Below are 15,361 nucleotides of genomic sequence, written 5' to 3'. Positions count from 1 at the left end.
AGGGGCCTACATAGCTTAGAAGGACCACTGGCTCCTGGGCCCTCTCCTCAGAGGAAAGCATTGGCTCTGGAGACCCACTTCCAGATCTGAGGTCAAATATAAGCACCCTCGGGCCTCTTGCATCCCTTCTGGAAAATGGGGCAACTTAACCAGAGAGTGTAAGGGTATCACTGGTGTCCCTAGAGCCATGTGGACTGTGGCACTGGCCTCCAAGGGTCAGCTTGGTGAGAAACAAGCTCATCTCAGTTCTTGGAGGGACAATACATGGTATACACTGCCCTGTCCCTGTACTCTGTCATTGCAACAGAGCCTGGGGCCCTTGCTTTGGATCTACTTCACAGATGGCCAGTAAGGTCCACAGAGGATCCCTGCCTTGTCCTCACTAGCCACCATCCCAGGAACCCAGGGCACCGGCTGACTCTTGTCCCTGGTCGATTCCTGTAGGATGGCCAACTGCTCCTTGAGTACTGGACAGGGACATAGGCTCCCAATGTCTATTCCAGGGGCAGAAGGTAGCCATGGGGGCCAGTGGCAGTGTTGCCACAGAGCTGTCCCTTAAATGGGCCACCAGATAGCCAGGGGCTCACCTGCAGGCTGGGGGCCAAAAGAGGTCAAGGAGGAGGCAGGAAGAAGGGCCTAGAACCAGAGCCAACTAAGGTAGGGGACCAAGAGGGGACATGTCTGGACTGGTTATGAAGAATGTAGACGGTCCCAGTGAGACATAGGAGAAGGGGCAAGGGAGGGCATTGTCCAATGTCTTGTCAGGCAACCATCCCCCAAGGCCTTCAACAAACACCACCTGTGGACTCCTCAAACAGGTGCCTAAAATGCCTGGAGAGGGGCACAAGGCCGCCAAGAGAGGGAGGTGGTAAGGCTCAGGCCTCTTCCAGGTGGTCTGGCATTCTCTAGAGCAGGGGTTCTCAACCTTTCTAATGCTGTAACCCTTTAATACGGTTCCCCATGTTATGGTGATGCCAACCATAAAATTATTTTGTGACTACTTCATAAGTGTAATTTTCTGGTATTATGAATCATAATGTGAATATCTGATATGCAGGACACACACACACACACACACACACACACACACACACACACTCATAGGGGGTCTCGACCCACAGGTTGAGAACCACATCTCTAAAGCTCCTTAGACTTAAGCTTGCCCCACCCCTAGCTTTGGAAAAGGCACAGCTGGCCCAGAGGCATCACTGCTGACACAAGAGACAGCCATAACAGGACCTGGCTGTCCTCTGTCATAAGGAAGGTCTAGGAAGAAATCTGGATGTCAACACACTGGGCCCCTGCCTACATGCCAGCCTGTCCCCAGTGGCCCTTCAGCAAAGGCCTGCAGCCACCTGCCTGGCTCCTCTCACAAATCCCTTCTCATTCTTCTCAGCCCAAACAAGCCCTCTAGTAGATGACTCTGAGAAGGACACCACAAGGCCTGTCCCCCTACTGGCATGGGCTAGGTTAAGCTCAGGCACCAAAGGTTGGCATCTTGGGAGACAGAGCCCAAGTGGATTGCTGAGGCCTCATCTCATCTTCATTAGAGGCATCTGTGATTTTAAGGGACACAATGACAAGGAGAGAAGGAGGAGACCCTTATCAGCAGGGACAGAAGGCCACAGGCAATGACTGGTGGGCAAATGGAGGCCCCTGGTGGCCCTCCCTGAGATGAGGAGGTGGAGCAGGCATGTGTCCCTTGTGTGACTGCATTCATTCTGTGTAATCCATGTCTATACACATGTGTGCGTTTATATGAGCATGGGCAATTTGCATTTATATAATGTGCTGGACAGCCCAGCCTAGGTACACCCACTCAGCTGTCCAGAGGGAGCTGAGCCAGTCAGGCTGGGAAAGGAGGGCTCACCTAGGCAGCAAGTTTCAGAAAACCTTGGTGGCCAGGAGCTGGGGGAAGAGGACAGCTGAGTCATATGCTCTCCCACAGGAAGCGGCCTCGCAACCACTGTACCATGCACAGAGATGCTCTGCTCTACCTAGCCTGTGTCCCTCTGTCAGTCCATAGACTGCTCCCTGAGAGGAGCCTGGGTTTCCCGGGGCTGGACCAGGCTCCCTGAGTTCCACACCTCCCAAGGCCATGCTCTGTACTTCCTAGTGAATGCCTGGCATCCCTTGCAGCTACCTACCAGCATCATGCCCTAGAGATGGTCTAAGCATCATCCATCAGGACCTAGGAAGGCAGCCTGGCCTGTCGTGGGCAGCCCACAGAATTTCAGAGCCTACAAGCTTCAAAACAGGCTAGCAAATGGTTCATGCTTCCCATCCCAAGTGCTGAGGGATTCTCAGGTTAAATGTTTCTTAGTTAATATAAGGCTGTCACTGGCCCTCTCTCCAAAAAAGTGGGTAATTGTCTTGTGCCTCCCCCCCTCCAACCACAGTCCACTTTTCTGGTAAAGTCCCCATCTCCAGGTCTGAGTAACACTGGGAAGTATATATACCCTTCTACTCTCTCTTTTCCTAGAGACAGTGTCCAATTTGCATCAAATCCCCTGCAGGGCCCCTTCTCCCAACACCTTTCCCAAGGCCCAATTGTTTTACTTCAGGAAGTTCTTCCTAGTGTCTAGCCACCATTGTTCTGCAGAGAAGGCTGGCCTGCCTCTACTGGACACAGCATCTTGTAGAGACCCCAGTGAAACCTGAGAGGGGAGGAAGTGGTAGTGGAATTCATAGAAGCCTTAGCAGGTGAACAGCAGGAAGCAGGAGAGGAGAAAAGGGAACTGATGATTTGGCTCCCTGAGCGCCACCTGCAGGCAAGAATAAGCATGGCCCCTTATGACCCTAGATTTTAGTCTTTGGAGCATTGGGGGCGGGAGCTAACTGTTCCAGGCCATACCCAAAGACCAGAGAGTCCCACCTAGATCCAGTCCAGCCTAGGAAGAAACCACTCCAGTGTAAACTCAAATAACACCACACACACACACACACACACACACACACACACACACACACACACAGAGAGAGAGAGAGAGAGAGAGAGAGAGAGAGAGCGAGCAATCAGGTCCAGTAACTTGCCCCCCACCCACATCATGTTCCAGGGGTATCCAGGATGCTGTCAGAAGCCCTTCTCCAGCCTCAGTGTGTCCATCTTTTCTCAAGGCCCTGCCCTAGGCCCATCTCAACAGATCAACCAGGGGCCTGGGCCTTGTGTCCCCTCCCCACCCCAGGCTGCCAATGGCATCCTAGACACCAGCCACAAAAGCCACTCTGTAGTCCTGCGGCCTCTGAACAGTGCCCTCCTGTGTACTAGATGAGGCTGCAATGGGGGAGGGGTAGGCGCCCTGGGCACTGAGGACTGCCCAGGAGACGGGGGGTGGGTGTCCTCCTTGCTCATGGTGCTCCCCCTATCCCTGCTCCCATGGGATAGGGACCTTAGTCACCAGTTCAAGAGGTGGCCCTGGCACCTGCCTGTGGGCCCTATCAGAGCCTCTGATGTGGGCCCAAGACAACCTGTGTGAAGCCCTCAGGACTCGGGGCCAGAGAGGGCCAAGCATCTGTGAAAGGCCTCCCCCTCCCCAGAGGTACAAAGACAAAGAGGGGTATCTGCATAGCTTGCTCCCCAGACATGGCCTCAGGCCCATTTGCTTGGTGCAGCCTGGGCCAGCAAGGCCTCTTGAGGCTCCACCCATAGCAGAGATGTGGGGTGGCCCATGCATCAGTCCCACAAGGGACACGGGACAGAAGACCCCGAAACAGAAGCAGGAGTCACCCAATTCATCAGCCCCAGCAAGTCACTGCTCTCCGTGACACAGGAGCCATTCAGGGGACATGGCTGGAAACCACGTTGAGTTTCTCCTGAGTTGCCAGGAGAAAAGATCACACATGAGACACTCTGGCAGTGTCTGGAGTGCCTAGGTCCAGCCCCTCTTCAGGCCAGTGCATAATCCACTTTGGCTTAGACCACCCAGACAGGGCAGTACGACAGTCACCTCCAGCACAGGGAAGATGAGCGATAGTCCCAGGTCCCCTGGGAAGAAAGGGACTGTCATCCCTTACCACACTCTACCCACTGTCCATTGGACCTTGACCCCTGCCTTACAGCACCCTCCTGTCCAAGTACCCATCACCCCAACCAACCTGGCACTGAAGGCGCACCATATGCCCAACTCCCTTGGCCTGTGCCCGTACCATGCCTCTTTCCTGCTGCTCAGGCCCAAGAAATCCAGGGCAGGTCTGAGGCCATGGCAGACAAGCAGGGCACTTGCTGGCAGAGTTCAGGTGCTAGGTCAAGAGGGGAGGATGGTCCTGAGCCAGGACCTTTGGCAAGTTTCTTAAGTGGCCACTCCTCTCCAGCTGTAACAGGAGTCAACTTCTTAAACCAGTGCTCAGAGGGGGAGATAGAGGGAGATTATGGCCTGGAGAGCAGGTCCCACCCCAGCCGCCTCCAAGGGTAACCAGGAGCAGCTTGCTTGGGAGGGCAAGGGGGAGGAAGAGAGGAAATGTTCTGCAGATGGACAGCTAAGCACTGAGGAACTAGGAAGTGTGTGTCTGACGTGCGTACATCAGTTTGTGTGTGCGGGTAATGAGTGAGTCACACAGTGTATGGGTGCACCTACATATACGAGGATGTGTGTCTGTATGTGTGAAGACTTGCTCGCTGAGTTACAAGTGTGTGAGCCCGCCCATATGAGAGTATTGTGTGTGCAATGGGCACGTGGCATTGTGAATGTGCAGTGTGGTATGCACATGGCACTGTAAGTCCAAGTGGGCAAAGACAGTACTGAACAGTACATATGAATGGTTAGTGTGTGGGTGCAAGGAACACAGGTGTACACATGTCTGTGGCATGTAGAAGCAAGGTTGCAACCATGGGGGTCAGTGTGCTGTGGCCACAGGAGGATGCTGCCAGAGCCACCAGCATGGTGACCTGGGTTGCATGGGGGTTGGGAGTCTCAGGCTAGACAGCAGGAGCATGTGGAAGACAGTCAGGGCACAGACGCAGGGGGCCACCTCCCCAGCACTGAAGCCATATTCTTTTCCACTCCGATTCTGAAACACTTACATGAGTTCCCAGAGGCCCATACCACCAAGCCTTGTCGTCCACCTCTACTTTAGACACCCTGCAAGCCCATGCTCTGCCAATTTCATCTTGACTAACCCCTCATCAACGTACCATGACAGGACAGTCGCTGGTCTAAAGTCACAGTGCCAACAAGCATGGTGAAGGGTCCATTCTGTGACCTCTGGCCTACTAGGGGCATGGAAAAGTTAGAGCATGGATGCCAGTGGGTAGGCCTGGGAGTCTGTGCTCTTCCCTCAGTATCCTCACATTCAAGCTTGTCAAGGTCAGCCATGAGAGTCCAGGCTGCCCTCACATGGCCTGGGGAATCCCAGGGGCCCTTCCTCTAACTCAGTCACACCACATGTCCTTCAATCCAATGTCCCAGCTGAAAGCCAATCCCCACAAAGTGGTCGGCGGCCGAGTAAGATATGCATCATGGCTTTGCCATCCTCTGCTTGGGCTTTTCTTATGGCTTAACCCTGCCTCTAAGTTCCCTGGCTCAGAATGTTACGTGTGCCTGGAAAGGACCAGTGGGCTCTGAAAATCAGCAGCTGCAGGTTGTTGTTCGAGAATGTGACAGCACCTGCAGGCCCTGAGTAGCAAGACTGAGGGGGCCTCAGCACTCTTGACCTAGCACGGACCCATAGACCTCCTGGGAGTGAGAAGTTAGGTGGTAGGCAAGTTAGGAACCTCAAAAAGTTCCGAGGGAAGGGTTTGAGGGGTGAGGTAGGACAATGGCGGACACTTGTGCATGGGCATGAGGTGGTAGGGGTGATGGGTAGGGTGGGATGAAGAACCCAGAGACCAATATGATGCCATCTGATGCTGAACAGGTGAGGAGGGATACCAGGGGTGAGTGTGTGTATGGATTATGGGATGCAAACAGCCACAGCCTGTCTGACAGGGGGTGCAGGAAGCCAGAGGCATGCTCTTTCCCCAGCCTGGGCACTCTAGGAGCAAGTCACACAGACCTTCCCAACCATCAGTGTAGGCCTGGAACCCTGTAGCACACTCCCCCACACACGGGCACACATGAAATACACTCCACTTACTGTGTTACTCATGCCAACACGAGTCACAGTGAGCCCACAGTGGGCACAGGATTTGGGCAGTGATGTGTAACCCCCGCCCCACCCCGTGTGTCTCTTTGTGGGATATTTGTATGTCTGTTGCACACTGGCACATGGGCTACCTGGGATCACATCAACCTAGGTATTCTCCTGTGTGACAAACTTATCTATAACTCCCATGCCATGGCAGCCAGGGGTGTGGCAGCCCCATACAACAGAGCGTGCATTTCTGTCTCCTGCTTGGTGTCCCTGAGACCCACTGCCCAAAGGCCTATCCACCATTTCTTTGGCATGTCTATCAATCCAAGTGATCAATCCTGTCTATGGCCCTCAGATGCCTCTCTCTCTTTCTCTCTCACTTTCTTCCTTCCTTCCCAGTGTCTGTCCAGTCCTCACACCCACACTCATATTCTCAGGCCTTTGCACCCTCTTACAGCTTTCTGATCTCATCGCTGCCTTTCCGCTGATGGGAGGCTCTTAAGTTTTGACATTCCTGGGATTCTCCTAGGAGAGCTACACCTCTGGGCTACCTCAGCCCCTAGGAGATTGTCAGGCCCCTGTCCTATATTCCCACTAGTCCAAGCACTTGGGGGGCGGGGGCTGGTTTTGCCCACCCCTATCCTTCCAGCTCGATTGAGCAATGGTGTTTGGTGTGCAGCACTTCCTCTGTGTGTCTGTGGGCTGTGCACAGGGTCGCAGTGTTTATCCAGTGTTTACCCAGAATTCACAGCTCTATGCCTTGGTGCAGTGGTACCCAGGCGGCACAAGGGCCATAAGGGTGGACTTTCAGGCATGGTGGGGTTCACAGAACCCTTCAGGTCCAGACTTGCTTGGGGAGGGTGCTAGAGCCCCTTCCATGTAGAAGGAGTACATGCACACACATGGAAAGCTGCATGCATGCACACATATGCATGCAGCCTGCAGAATGTCCCCCCCACACACGTGCATCCGTTGGCACATATGTACACGTGCCCACAAACACAGTCACGCTTGTGCATTGCACACACAGGACAGGCGAGTTTGGGAGAGGGTGATGCAGGCTCAGTCTGAAACACCAGATGCGTCATTGGCTGTGGCTGCAGGAGCCAAGGGACAAGAGAGGGCGGCGGGGGGTTGCCCAAGATGGGGCCTGGAGCGCGGGTCCGCGGCAAAGGAGACGGAAGGGGCGGGCAGGGCCGGCGCGGCGCGGCGCAGCGCGGGCGCCCTCTCTTGGTCGTCCGCGATAGCGCGCCGGGCCCTCCCGCCCTCCACCACCGCAGCCCGGCGCCGGCCGCCTGGGCCTGGAGCCCGCGGCATCCCCGGGGACTGACTCCGCATCCCTAGACCCGCTCTGGGAGGTAGAAATGGGCCAGGCGGGCAGCCAGGAGACCAGGACTCCGTAGGAAGCTGCCCAGGCCCCTGCTGCTCGCCGGGCCCTGCTTGGGGCCCGCTGCTCCCTGGCCTAACCGCTGTGTCTGCAGGCTCAGAGCCGCCTCGGAACCCGGCCGGCCTGGACGCTGCAGAACCAGCACACTGCGGACCCGGAACGTCGGATCTCTGGATGGGCGCGAGGGGTCGGGGCTGCAAGCGTTCCAAGAACATAATACGCGTTCCCATTTCGCGGTCTCAGCTACCGAGGCCCAAGAGCCTCTGAGCAAAGGAAGGGTCTGGGAGGGCACTGTAACTTGGCGGCGGCCCCTCCGCGGCTCAAGGTCCATAGGAGTGCGGTATGAAGCCGAAGGCGACCAAATCGCCTCCTCTCCGCCCCCGCGCGGGATCGAGGCGGGGACAAGCGTCCTTCTCTCGGATCTGAGGCAGCAAACTCCCTGCTAGCGCTCCCGGCGCATCGCGCGTCCGCGCGTCTCCCTGGCGCATCCCTTGGCCTTGGGGCTCTGCCCCGGCCTCCCGGGTTCCGGAGCTACCCCGCCGGTCTCCAGTCCCCAGATCCAGGCGCAACAAGTCTGAAGGCAGTGCCGAACAGCTGCGAGCAAGGGGAGAGGGAGGGTGCAGGGCCCCGCACAGGGCGCGAGGCGCTCCGGGATCCCCGAACTCGCGCTATGTCCACCTCTCGGGACCGGGAGCCGGCGGCGGGCCCGCGGGACTGACTCGGCGGCTACCCACACCCCCTTCCAAGGCCCCAAATTTGAGCGCGCGGGGACGCGCCCAGGAGCCTCTGCCCCCCTCCTTCGCTTGCTTGACCTTGCTTGGGTACTCAAAGCCAGACCCTACGGCACCCCGGCGGCGGCGGCATCCGAGCGCAGAGTTTTGAGGCCACCCGCGGTCCGGAAGGGAGCAGCTACCTCCTCGACCTCCCTTGTTGCTGCCGCTGCTGGAAGGGTCTCAGAGAAATGGAAGGCTTGAAGGTTCCGGGAGATGTTACATTTGCTTTCTCGGATCCCAAATACGGGATACCGCCTCCCAGATAATGAAAAAGACCCCAGCCTTTCTCCCCACGCCTCCGCCTGCTGTCTGTGCCCCTGCAGTAGCTCTCACAAGGGGCGTGTGTTTGTAGCTACAGAGGGTCTCCTTGGGTCCCCAGGGTGGAGGAGACGCGCAGCCCTCCCAACCCCCTCCCCAACACGGATGCCAAGTGGCTCCTCTGGGGCGGGAGTGCGCGCCCCGTGCCCACCCACGCGCCTTCATGCCTTTCAACTCCCTCGGAGTTGCCGCTAAGGAATCAGCGCCCCAGACCCAGGGGAGAGGAACGTGATGGGGACTTTGGGGAGGGAAGGGGCACTGAAGGAGTGGATTAAAGCTAGCCTTAGCCGGGTCCGCGCGCTCCGAGAAACTTGGAAACCCAAAATAAAAGTGGAAAGGGTAACGGTGCCCAACAGGCCCGAGAGGGTGCCAGGCTGGTGCAGCTCTCTGGGTTGCCTGGGAGTGACCAAGCAGGAGCCACCGCGGCCAGGCGGAGGGACCTGAGCAGAGCCGCAGCCTCGGACCAGCCCTCGAGCCACCTCGCTTCGCGGCGATTATCCGCTACGCCGCCCCTCTCCCGATGTCGGGGATGCTTTCTGCCCTGCTTAGGCTGTGCAGAGGACCAAGGGAAAGGGCTCCCGGCTGGATCCCGAGCCCTCGGCCTCTCAGGAGGGGGCGGGGGCCGTGCTCATTCCTCGAGGCAGCGGCACGCAGCTCGGAAAGAGCGCAGCGGCAGCGGAGGCTGGTGGCCTCTGCCCGCTGGAGAAACGCAACCCGGAGTGCTCAGAGCCCAGCCCCGCTGCTTCAGTCGGAGAGGGCAGCGGGCCGACCTAAAGTTCAGGGCAGCCTATCTGCTCCGCCTGTCTAACCAAACAGAAAAGAACACCGGCAGGGAACGAGCTGGGGCGTTTGCGCGTGTCAGTTGTGATGGTGGGGGCACGAGGATAGCCCTTTTTCCGAATTTGGAGATAGGCCTCTGGGGGTCTCCTCTCTGCCATTGTCGGGGCTGTAGGTGAGAGCTGTAAGGGGGAGTCTGGGGGCTTCTCTGCCCGCCTCCAGCTCTGTGCGTGGGGGGGGGGGAAGATGCAGCCGGGCCCTATGATAATGTAACGGCTCTGGGGGAAGATCAGGGAATGGGGGACACATCGGGTTTTCTCTCGCGAGCCTCCTTGGGCCGGCATAGGGAGCCAGGCGGGGCTCCCTCAGACCCCTGTCAGCATCTGTGTGTTGGGGAGCCACGGGAACGCCTTCCCCAGGGCGCCCCGGGTCTGTGCTGGTGATAGAGCAGGGGGTCTTTTCCCGGCCCAGCCTGCCAGATTGGCCAGGCTCTGCCTGGTGAGGATGAGGGGGAGGTGAGGAACACCAAGAAGCCTCTCCCACGTCCAGGGCGCCCCCTCCTCAGCCCGCCCAATGCGGGCGCGCAGGGACCTGCCAGATTCCGTTGCCGCTGCTGGAGGAGGAAGGGGGCTGGGAGGGGGGGGGGATTGTTCAAACTCCCGAGCTCTGAGCTCAAACCTGGGTGCTGCGAAGCCCCAAACAGCGAAGTTGGGAAGTCCGGGAGGCCACCCTTCTCCCGACCCCCTCCGAGCGCGAGACGCCCCCTCTCGCCCCCACCCCCTCTCCCGCGGAAGCCTTTCTTACCTTCCCCAGCAGTAGAGGCCCCGCGGGCGAGGACTTGATCCAGCCACTTGCAAAGCCTCCGGAGCGCACCGCGTCGCCAGCGGCCGAGCAGCGCGCCCGACCCAAGGCTACTGTCGCTGCCGCCCCCGACCGGCTCCGGGCCCCGCCGAGACGTTCCCAAGAGCGCACCCGCGGGCGCTCGCAGGCTCCTCCCCACCCCCTGCCTGGCCGAGCCCCCCGGGCGCCGGGAGGGTCTAGATGCCCCGGCTGCAGGCTATGCGGGGCACGCGGGCCCGGAGCCGGGCTAGGACGCGGCGCGGACGCCTGTGCCTCTGGCTCGCCCGCTCCGCTCCCTCTGTCGGAGCCGCCGCCAACGCCGCGCCTGCCGCCGCCGCCGCCGCCGCCTGCGCCCGCCGCTCCCTCTCCGGCCGCGCCGCCGCTCCGGTCCTCTCGCCTGCCCGGCTCTTCTCGCCTTTTTTCCCCTTCCTGAGGAGGGGGGGGGGCGCGAGCGGAGCGGAGCCGGGGGCGGGGCGGCGCGGGCAGAAAGAGGAGGAGGCCGAGGACGCGGGGAAGGAGGAGGAGAGAGGCAAGCTGCTCCCCCGCCCGGCTGCCGGCGCTCCCCAATCTCTCGCTCTCTGAAACTGGATCCCGAATCGGGAGCCAGAGACTGCATTACGGATTACATCAGGCTTTATAGAGCTTCCAGATCACACATTAGAGGGGGAGCGCGAGCGGGGGGCGGGTTGGGGGAGGGGAGCGGGATCACGGAGAAGGGGTGCGACGCACAGGCACCCGCACCTAGGACAGCCGGCTCCTGCCCCACGCAGCAGGAAAGCCAAGAGTTGGGACTGTGCTCTCTCTCTTCCAGGAGCAGGGGAGTGGCTGCATCTGGGTGACAGGTGATGAACCAACAAACGGATGGATGGAGAAGAGGAGTTAGGGGCTGTGCACAGACTTATAGGTGTGGGGGTGGAAGAGGCAGGTGAATGTAGGTACGAGTTGGCGGGAGGGTGGATGGACAGGTAACCTTCAGGATCAGGATCGGTGGAATTGTGAAGGTGGGTGAGTGTGAGCAGGACTCGGGGGAAAGTGGATTTCGTTGGTGGCACTAGGGGGAGGGCTTCATAGATGGGTGGGCCATGCAGATGGAAGGATGATGCATGCATAGGTGGATGAGTGGGTGGGTGGGTTGGATGAGTGATGGGCAAAGAGATGGAGTCAGAGGCAGGACTGGGGCCCTTCCAAGAAGAACAGGGGTGTGGCGCTGAACAGCTTCATTTGGGTCTGGTGGGCCTAGATGTACCTAGGGGAGGACCTCCTGTCCTGTGATGCTGAGGTGAGGGGAGCCAGCCAGGGAGAGAGCCTAAAGGAGGCGGGTTTTAAAGTGACCCTTCATGACAGTTTCCATCCATGGGTGGAGATGGGCCTCTTGAGCTGCTTTGTCTTCCGTCCTAAGATCCCTGGTTCCTCCTCTGTTAGGTGCCCCAAGGGGTCCCTCTAGCAGATATGTTCAGCCTGCAGCCCACCAGCTCCATGCATCCCAGGATAGCGATGAGTGTGAACCGACATGTTCGTAGACCACAGTGTCACATTCTAATCAAAAGGTTGGACACCCCTGAGTCTAGTCTGACAGCAAGAGTCCCAGAGCCGGGATGTCAGTCAGGGAAGTTGCCTTGTGCCCCTCTCCACCAGGATGCTCCTGCATCCAGCCCCTTGGTCCTGTTTCACAACTTGTGGTCCATCCGAATTCGGGAAGTTTTGTACAGGATCCACTACTTTCCACACTCTCCATCTGAGCAGACCACTGATACCATTGCTACCCAAGAACATGTCTGGTCGAGCTGTTTGCATCTCTCCCTCGGGGCCACTGTCCACAACACAAACTCACTGTCGACATCCCTCCCCCCCTGCCCCCCCACCCCCTGTGTCGGCACTCACACCGCTGTTCCATAGCCCCCACTGAAACTTATGGTCAGTGTCCTCCATCAATGTCATAGTCAACACTGTGTGTGTGTGGGGGGGGGCTCCCAAGCACACTGCACATGTTACTCTGCACACACCAGTTACTCCTGCAAGGCCTCAATGTGTAGGGAGGGTGTCCTGAGGGACGGATAGCAGGGGCACACCAAAGTCTCCCAAGGTCCTTTCCAGTTCATCCTATTCGTCAGTACCATATCCATCTAGCCTTCTTGAGAAAGGGCCTTCCTCCCAAGGTATTTGAAATCACACAAAAAAGGAGGTGCTGTCCCTGGAGGCCTCAGACGACCATCCTCTGTGCTGGCTGGGCCTCTTAACTTTCCAGTCTCTGGAGGTTAGTCCTGCTTTGGTCTTCTCGCTGCAGTAGCAGCCAGTGGTCACCAGGGGGCCTCTGACATCAGGCCAAGAGGCTGCTAAGCAGCAGTGAGGCTGTGAGCGCTTTCTTTCCACACTTGTTTCTTGTTGGTGGGGGAGGGCAGCAGGGATTTGGGATCTGCCCTGGAGGCTCTTCGGGCAAGGCTGAGATCCCCTTGAACTGTGCCATCAGGGCAAAGTGGTCTTACCTCCCAAACTGGGGCTTCTGGGTGGGGGGCTGGGCTAAGAGGCCTAACCTTCTCCTCCTGAGTGGGAACTCATTCTCGCCCCACTGACCTGCTGCCTTCAGCAATTCCCCCAAACCCACGCCTCCGAGCAGAGTCCAGATGGTGCAAGGTAAGGCCTCAGTTGGGCACCCCTACACCTCGGCAGATAAGAGGCATTGTCAGAGGCAGGGGATGCCACCCTGAAGCATCCACAAACCAACCCAACTACAGCCTCAGTCATCATCCATCCCCCTGTCACCCCCTTCCCTCTGGACACAAGTGACCTTCAATAATTCCTCCAGCCAAATTGCTTCAGGGTCCTACAACTCTAAACCAGGGGATCTGCCACCAGTTTACAACCAGTAGCTCTTCCCCCCAATACCTACACTAAGCCTGGACCCACTAAGCACTATTCCGTATCCAAATCGATTTTCTTCCAAGGGTGTCGGCCTTGCTGAGAAGCCCTAAATGCTTAGAATTGATGGTCTCCTACCGAGCAGGCCCCATGTAACTGGACCCCAACCATGAGTCTCCTCATATAGCTAGGGAGAATGAGACTCTTAGTGCCCTCTAAGCAACATCTCTGGCTGAAACAGGCTCTAAACCACAGTTAGACTCAACCATGACATTCAACGCACTGACCAGAAACTCTACTCACAACCTGAACTCTGACCCTGGTCACACACTAAGCCCTTACCCTTAGTCACAGACTTGAGTCCTGATGCTGGCTGCATGGGGTCCTTATCCTGTTCCTAAGCTGAACTCTGACCCTGAGCCATGATCCCACAACATACTGAGTGTTGACATCATTATGTGCCTAACAACGATAATGCCTTGTGTAAGCTTTCCAGTCAGGTCACAAACTGCTACCATTCTATAACTCAGGTGCAAGCCCTGCCCTTTGCCGGCTCTCTCTCCTCCCCATAACCTAACCCCGACTGAGCTCAGCCTTAAAACCTTCATAATGTGAAAATGCCAAGAGGCAATATCAGAGGAACTGATGCTAAGATCAGGGTTTTCCTAGCTCCCTCATTGACAAGGTTCAGAACTCCGAGACTCTCCTTCCAGGAAGCCTCATTGGTCTCCTTGTGTGCCCCAGGCATTTCACAAGCACCTCTGTCTCTGCCCACTCACCAGCCAACTCAGATTCTGCAACCTTCTTGGTTCCCCTGCCCAAGGGCTTCTGTTCCTGCCTGGGCCCAGAGAAAAACAATGACAGATTCTCCAGGAAAGGCTCTGCACGGTTAGGCCAGCCAGGGTTAATGGCAGCCAAGACACCCTAAGGGCCTCCAGGAGCAACTGTCCAACTTCTCTGATTCTGTGATGCACCTCAGAATTCACTCATCATCTCCAGTATCACCAGCTGAGGCCGGGGACAGACTGGGGACTTAGGGGTGCTTTCTGGGGCTATCCCTACCTAGGGTCAGTACAAAAAAAAAAAGAGTAGTTCCCAGGGGTGGTCACCTTGCAACCACCATCTGGGCAAGAAACGGGGAGGCAGGAGTCTGGCTTTGTGGCCTCACCCTCCCAGCTCTCCTGCCTCCCTCCCAAGTCCCCCACCTTAGATCCCAGGGTGACATAGGGCAGAGAAGGCCTGGCCTTTGGGACCCAGCATCAAGGGAAGCATCTGCCTCTAGATGGACATGGTCCCACTGTGATGGTGGCAGAGCCTGCTGTCCACTCTGTCTGGCATGCCCCACATGGCACAGTGGCTACAAACTGGAAATGCCGCTTGTGGCCTGAGGATGGAAATTCATTTTCCTGACTTTCAGTTCATTTAAATTTAAACAGCTGCATGTGTCACATAGCTGGTGCCTGCTCTACTGGACTGGCATTCCGGCTGAGGCTGGCCCTACCAGACTACCTTCTCACAGGGCTGCAGGGCAGAGGACCTGGCATTTATCCTATCTCTATCAAGCACAGTCCTGTGGCTTCAAGTGGCTGAGCAGGAGCATCCCTCAGCTCTCTTCCCTCTTTCATCAGGACCACCAGGAAAGGGGATGACATCTTAGTGAGTCCCACAGCCAGCTGGGCTGTGTCCTGGCTCCTCTGTTTTCCAGCCCTGAGTTCAGGCAAGTTTCTCACCTTCTCTGAGCTGTATCTGCCTCATCTGCAAACAAGGACAATAGTGCTGCCTTCCTGGGTGATCTCTGACAGGACCAAGTGAGCACATTGGTTTTCTGGCCCAACTATGTGTATGCTGGAGAGGGACTGCTCCAGATAACTGTAGGTCTCTTACCAGTACATAAAGCTCTCCCGTCTGCCAACTGAGTGCAGTCTGCAGAGCTGAGCCCTTTTGCCTGGCCCTCTGAGCACTAGACAGAACTACAGCAAATGGCATAGTTCACTAGCTCCTCCAGCCCAACCCCTGCCTCTGCTCACCTCCAGAACCTTGGAACTATGATTACTCTCCTGGTCAATGCCCAGTCCCATAGACTACCCCCTTGGTAGACTGGGCCAGCTGTCTGAGCATCCCTAAAAAAGAAAGGGAGCAAGGAACTCCCCAGGGCTCCAACATTGTGTGGCCCTGGCCCTCAGGAGCTGACCCTGCATGGTCCAAGTACCTTACTGCAGCCTTGCATAGATAACACCCCCCCATGACTCTTGCCTCCTCTGCATAAGACTCAAGAGAAGCCCCCAAGACCTGGGGCAACTGCCTCACCTTATGGATGGTAGATTCAGGGCTCATACAGAGT

General features: G+C 57.5%; 1 protein-coding gene across 3 annotated transcripts in view; it reads right to left on the bottom strand.

Annotated features, from left to right (window-relative positions):
- Adgrb1 (adhesion G protein-coupled receptor B1) overlaps positions 1 to 10,534 on the bottom strand; it is a 72,076-nt gene extending 61,542 nt beyond the window's left edge. For all 3 annotated transcript variants that reach the window (XM_036207502.1, XM_036207504.1, XM_036207503.1), the window contains exon 1: positions 10,129 to 10,534. The gene's annotated coding sequence lies outside the window, so the exon portion shown is untranslated. The remainder of the gene's footprint in view (positions 1 to 10,128) is intronic.
- Positions 10,535 to 15,361: the final 4,827 nt, after the last annotated feature.

Source organism: Onychomys torridus, chromosome 16 (assembly GCF_903995425.1).
Source record: "Onychomys torridus chromosome 16, mOncTor1.1, whole genome shotgun sequence".
In the NCBI taxonomy this organism is placed as follows: domain Eukaryota; kingdom Metazoa; phylum Chordata; class Mammalia; order Rodentia; family Cricetidae; genus Onychomys; species Onychomys torridus.
Note: the sequence above shows the minus strand (reverse complement) of the source record. Positions and strands in the feature narration are given on the sequence as shown.